We start from the raw sequence: 5,736 nt of genomic DNA on the forward strand, positions 1-5,736 counted from the left end.
ATTACCAGCAGAATCTGTGGAGTCATTGACTTCAATGGTCCATGCAACTGAGATCGGCAAGCCTGCTTCAGGAAGGAGAGGGATGAATCAGAATCCAAATAGCTTCCTTAGCTTGTTGATGAACAACGACACCCAGCAGACTATTCCTTCCCATACATTGCAAGGCCCCGCTTCAGCTGGGAACGGTTCTGGCATGCATAGACGGTTAGGTCCAAGGGGAGCTTCCTCCAAGCGCGGCAGCGTGGAAATGCAGTCAAAGAGCATGTATACTATTTATAGGGATTCTGCTTGTTTTACAGAAAGGTCATTCACTATGAGCTGTGGTTCAGTGGGCTTTGTCCCTGCAATGTTCTAGTATAATACGAGGTTTTTTTTTTCCCCCCGATAGAGATGAGTATTTTACATGACATGCAACTTGAAAAGTCAGAAAATGCTTTAAAAAATAACAGAATATATTTTTTTAAAAAAATTTTGTTGGCATTATATATCAAAACCATGAAAAAACAATTAAAAAATATTAATTTAATTTTTTTAAACTAAATGCATTTTTTAAATTTATTTTAAAAAAAATTCAAACACAAAAATAAACTATCATTAAGATAATTTTTGACATTACAGTACTTTAACTGTACTTTTAAATTTTAGATTTTGTTTTTGTTTTTTTATATTTTAAGGTGTTTATCTCAAAATTAAATTTTAAAAATAAATAAATAAATATTTTAATATAAAAGGTAAGTATTTTAAAAAATAAGCTTTGTAATATTCTAAACAAACACTATATATATATCTCTAGCTGCTACAAACCTCTATCATTACATTGACATGGAGGCATAAAACAGGCATTTCGTTACTTCAACTAGTGCGAATTTTAAATAACTGATGACATTTTAATTTTTTAAATAAACTAATTTTTGGAGGAATTAAATAATAAACTACCCTTTAATTAATACTACCGTTGACACTTCAACTAGATGCCTGTTACTTCAACAAAAATAACTGTTGACGCTTCAACTAATCTTTAGTTTTACGTCAAATCTCTTATATGTCAAAACAAATTTAATTGCTTTCAATTTATTTTTATATCTGAGATCATTTTGATAGATTCTCATTAAAACTAGTGAAACAAATTGTGTAATATTAATTTATTTATTTTTAGAATTCGAGTTTCTCACATTTGAAGGAAAAAAAGAAGATAAATTATACTTTTAGAAATAAATTGAATATTTAAATATAAAAATAAATTAAAATAAATTAAATGCAAGTGGTGAAGGTATTTTTTATTTTTTTTTATCAAAAAGCGATAGCTATAAGTGGTCAATTTTGACGAAACAAAGAATCTATTACAAAAAGAATTTAGGTTAAAAGGAACAACCAATCAATCAATCTCAAAACAAACCAACATGGATTTAAAAGTCAGGCATCTTAAGATTGTTATTGGCATAATAAGAACATCATCAACAAATAAAGAAAACAACAGTTCAACAATATTTTATGATATTATCTATGGTAACGAATATGCTTTATGAAACAAGTAGTTATTGATATATCTTTACAAAAATGCATAGGATAAATAAAAATTTACAAATAAATTTTTTTGAAATATAAGCACACTCTAATAAAAGTGTGCTAAGTCTAGTGCTAATAGGACTCAGGACATACCAAGAAAAATAACCAGACTATTCTCCTTGAGTACACCCAGGAGAATGAACATCCTTTGTGAGGCTTGCCCAAGGGAATGAGCATCTGTCATTGGGCACGCCTAAGGAACAGACCCAACCTCCCTTGAATTCACCCATGAAACGAACCTATCCTCCCTTAGGTCTAGCTTTGGAAAAGAGTTTAGCCTTAAAGACTTAACTACATTTAATGTCTTGAACCCTGATCTTCGTATATCTTTTAGATGTATAAAAATCTTACAAGAACACATTATATTTTCATCAACACATTAATACAAATTTAAGAGATATTTATTACTCATTAAATGCTATAAGGATAAAATTACACTTCAGACTTTTTTCTTTATAGAAAAACAAGATTCATAGGCTATAAATACACTATAAGACCTTCAAAACAAAGATTCACAATCTTCATTCCCTACTACATGTAATATTTTCATAGCATCTCTTTCTAAAATATTTTTTTTTAAAAAAAAAATATTTATTTAAGTATCAAAAAATCCTTACCTCCATAAAAAAATAAAACCTCTTATAGCTACTAGTCAAGTCATTTTGGTAGATCATATCCATGCCATATCCATGCCATATCCATGCCATATCCAACTTAGCTAAATATCCAATGAACAATCACCAGACTCGAATGCCTCCCTGCTAAATAAACATCGTGAATAAAAAGAGAATAGGTTATTTAAGCTTTATGATAGATCATATCCATGCCATATCCAACTTAGCTACAGATTGGACTGACAGTAGAGAAAAAGTCAAGCTTTTCTTGAATAAAAACTCAGATTGACTCACCCAAAACCATAGGACGCTGGTCGGTCTAATAGGCCTGGCCAATAGATGGCGGGTTGTTGCAGTCTTTACGACAGAATTGACGCCACCATCTCCACCATCAGGAACACTTTATTCATTTGTCTTGCCTGTCTAGTTGTGGATTTGTGTGTTCGCGACCTAGGTAGCAGCTACAACTCTTCCCCGTGGATCTCCTTCCTTGAATCGGGCTTGTGAATTTGGAAAGTTTGAATATTGTGAGGCTATATGGATTTTTTTAGTTAAGCTATGCAAGATTTTTGTGAAATCTACAAATCAAAAACCCATTATATATTTAGAGAGACGGGGAAGATGGGTAATCACAGAGAAAGTAAAAGATAATTTGAAATCCACTAGATTACATGAAGAATCAAACTTCAAAAATAATATGATCAACGAATTCCTTCCCATAAAAACTTAAGTCATTTTTCAAAGAGAAGAAACAAAGAGATTGAAATCTGAAAGAGAGAGTATTTTTTATTTTCATTGCTTCCTAGTTCCTAACATGCTCTGTTTTTTTTTTGCAATGAAAGAGGAAGGGAAGGAAAAATTATTTGTCTGAAGATACAGTCCCAAGAAAACAAATCATGACGCCCAGTTGGAAAATGAATGTAAATGAAACGTGGCAAGCAAACAATAGTTGAAAAGACATGAACTGCCAAGAGGTTATGATCGCAAATGAAACTGAAATTTAAGAAACGGAAAGAAAACAACATAAATGTACTTACTTGGTTGTATGCTAACAGAATTAGAACAGAGCCATCAACAGAACTTGAGCAGAACTAAGAGATATTGAGAAACTGGCCAGTGGAAAATACAGTCTCATTCAATGACACGTCAAATTAAAGAAAAAAAAAAAGAGCAGCTCCAGCAATCAAGAACTGAAGACAGCCCCTAAAAAACTCAGGAATCGAAAAACTAAATTGCAAGTGGGTGCAGTATTAAAGAAGAAGACACTATTTGAACCAACAGTGTAAATGGTTCTAGTTGTAAAGCGAAACCAAGAGCTCATTAGTTTTTTCTGTAATGTAATAAAAAAGCACAGAATTCATTACAGGTCCATATTCAAAACCTAAAAAAACAAATAAAAGATGCAGCAATCAAACTCACCATTTCGACAAGCCTTCCCACATTCTCCTTCTCCTTCAAATTTGGCCTGGATATCAACCCTGCATAAAACACACATCACAACCACAACAACATTTACCAAGCATCTCGACAGTTTCACCACCATCAACCTAAAAAAAATAAAATAAAAAGGAGCAGTGAGTTTCTTTATCTCCTCCATGTACTGTCCTCTTGTAAACAAACAAACAAACAATCCCTTTGTTAAATGCAGTTCAAGAATGTAAAATGATTTATTAAACCCAAACCATCCAAAATCATACAAAAAAGGTATCAATTTAATATTATTTTCAATCCAAATACGTTAAAAAATATACTTTTACCCACAACTCAATTATATTTTCCAAGACACTAACCTAGTTAAATAAAATAGCACTGGAAGATTTGTATAGCTAGCACTGACCTCTCAGCAGAGTCTGTAAATAGCTTCAGTTCTTTTAGAGTAGCACGAACATCATATACATCATGTCCTTCTCTTCCTCTTCAAACACACATCACGACAACAACATTAATCAAGCAAACTAAAATTCTTAACAACATTGATCCAAAAGAATCAGAAAGACAAACCCAATCGTTGCTGACCAATAATTAATCAAGCAAGATTGGTCACAACACATCAAAAAGTAAAACCAAGACATGAATTATTTAAAAACTCTAAAAATGAAGATTTTTTCAGCAAACCCTAGAATTTTACCTTGGAGGAACTTGACCCAAGTTGGAGGAGACCAGGTTAGCCTAATTCAGGTTGTTTGCTGCTCCTCTCCCTCTGTTTGTTGCTTTCAGTGCTGCAAAAGAGACCCTTTCACAGGGCTCCTAACGTCTCTCTCAAAGATCTCCTCTCCGCCTTTTTTTTCTCCTCTCAACCTGTTCCTTGCTTCTATAATTGCAAAAGGGACTGAAAAATCATTGATCCATCCCTTTTTTTCCCCACTGATCCCTTTTTGTGTTTACAGGATTCCCAACCATCTCTCTCCATATCCTTCACCATCCTCGCCATATCCTTCACCATCCCTCTCTCTTTCTTTCTTTGCCAAAAAAACAAAGAAAGGGATGTCGATTTTAAGCTCCAGCTAAGAGAGGGCAGCCTTTAGAAGCCAGAGGTTGGGAAAGCAAGAGAACGCTTCGCGTTTTCTTTTCTTCTTCCCGCCCTAGGAGCACAAAAAAGAGGGATTAGTATTATTGACCCAATGAGAAACCACTAACACCTGGGGCTCCGCGCACTGGGAAAACAGCGACCCGGCCACTAGTTACAAAGCTCTGAGAAGGTATCGAGAGGGCAGTCAGGTGCGAAGCAATTAGCCCCTATTTGTAAAGTACCTCTCTTCCTATTTTGGGGGTCACGGCGAGAAATGGCTTGATGAACTGTTCCGTTCGCCACGCACCGGCCCCATTCACTTGCTTATAGTAGAGGCTGTAAGTACACACCACAACTATTAATAGTATGGTGGAGTTGAAACACGAGAGTGCCCGCCCTTTCTTTCAAGGAGGCCACTTTTATCCCGGAACACAGTCCAGGATAACCGTGACCATGTATATTTCTCTTCATCTGGAATGTCTTATAAAGTTTTTTTTCCATAAATATATTAAAATAATATTTTTTAAAAAAAAATTTATTTTTAATATCAATATATCAAAATAATTTAAAAACATAAAAAAATATTAATTTAAAATAAAAAATAAAAAAAATTAATTTTTTTCAAAAACGCTTTTGAAAAAAAAAAACAAACAGGTCTTTGTTGGAAAGGAATTTTTTTCCGCAAATAATTTTTTTTAAAAGTGAATTTTTAGAAAATAAATTATTTTCTAATAATATTATAAAAATAAATTAAAAATATTTTCTAGTATTTGGTTATGTTATGGAAAATAAGTTGGAAAATAACTTATTAATGCTTTATTTTTTAAAAGTTTATTAAAATAATAAGGAACAAATCTTACAAATTAAAAATTAAAATGAGAATGAAATTAAAAAAATTAATTTCATAAATTATTTCAAATAAAATAAATAATAATAAAATTAATGAAAATCAAATCTAACAAATAAAAAAGTTGAAAAATAATAAAATAAAAATAAAAATAATAAAAATAATTTAATAAAGTATTTTAAATAAAATAAATAGCAATT

At 32.0% G+C, this 5,736-nt stretch overlaps 1 long non-coding RNA gene across 8 annotated transcripts; it reads right to left on the reverse strand.

Moving 5' to 3' along the window:
* Positions 1-1,951: 1,951 nt before the first annotated feature.
* Positions 1,952-5,148, reverse strand: LOC18096161 (uncharacterized). Of its 8 annotated transcripts, none has more exons than XR_002980606.2 (6): positions 4,932-5,148; positions 4,309-4,762; positions 4,018-4,095; positions 3,600-3,658; positions 3,218-3,289; positions 1,952-2,680 (listed from the first exon to the last, which is right to left on the reverse strand). It is a non-coding gene; the product is annotated as an uncharacterized LOC18096161 (long non-coding RNA). The 8 variants fall into 8 exon arrangements; XR_002980605.2 differs by having other exon boundaries at positions 1,952-2,324; positions 2,475-2,680; positions 4,309-5,148; XR_002980603.2 differs by having other exon boundaries at positions 1,952-2,327; positions 2,475-2,680; positions 4,309-5,148.
* Positions 5,149-5,736: the final 588 nt, after the last annotated feature.

The sequence above is a fragment of the Populus trichocarpa genome, chromosome 2 (assembly GCF_000002775.5).
Source record: "Populus trichocarpa isolate Nisqually-1 chromosome 2, P.trichocarpa_v4.1, whole genome shotgun sequence".
Taxonomy (NCBI): Eukaryota; Viridiplantae; Streptophyta; class Magnoliopsida; order Malpighiales; family Salicaceae; genus Populus; species Populus trichocarpa.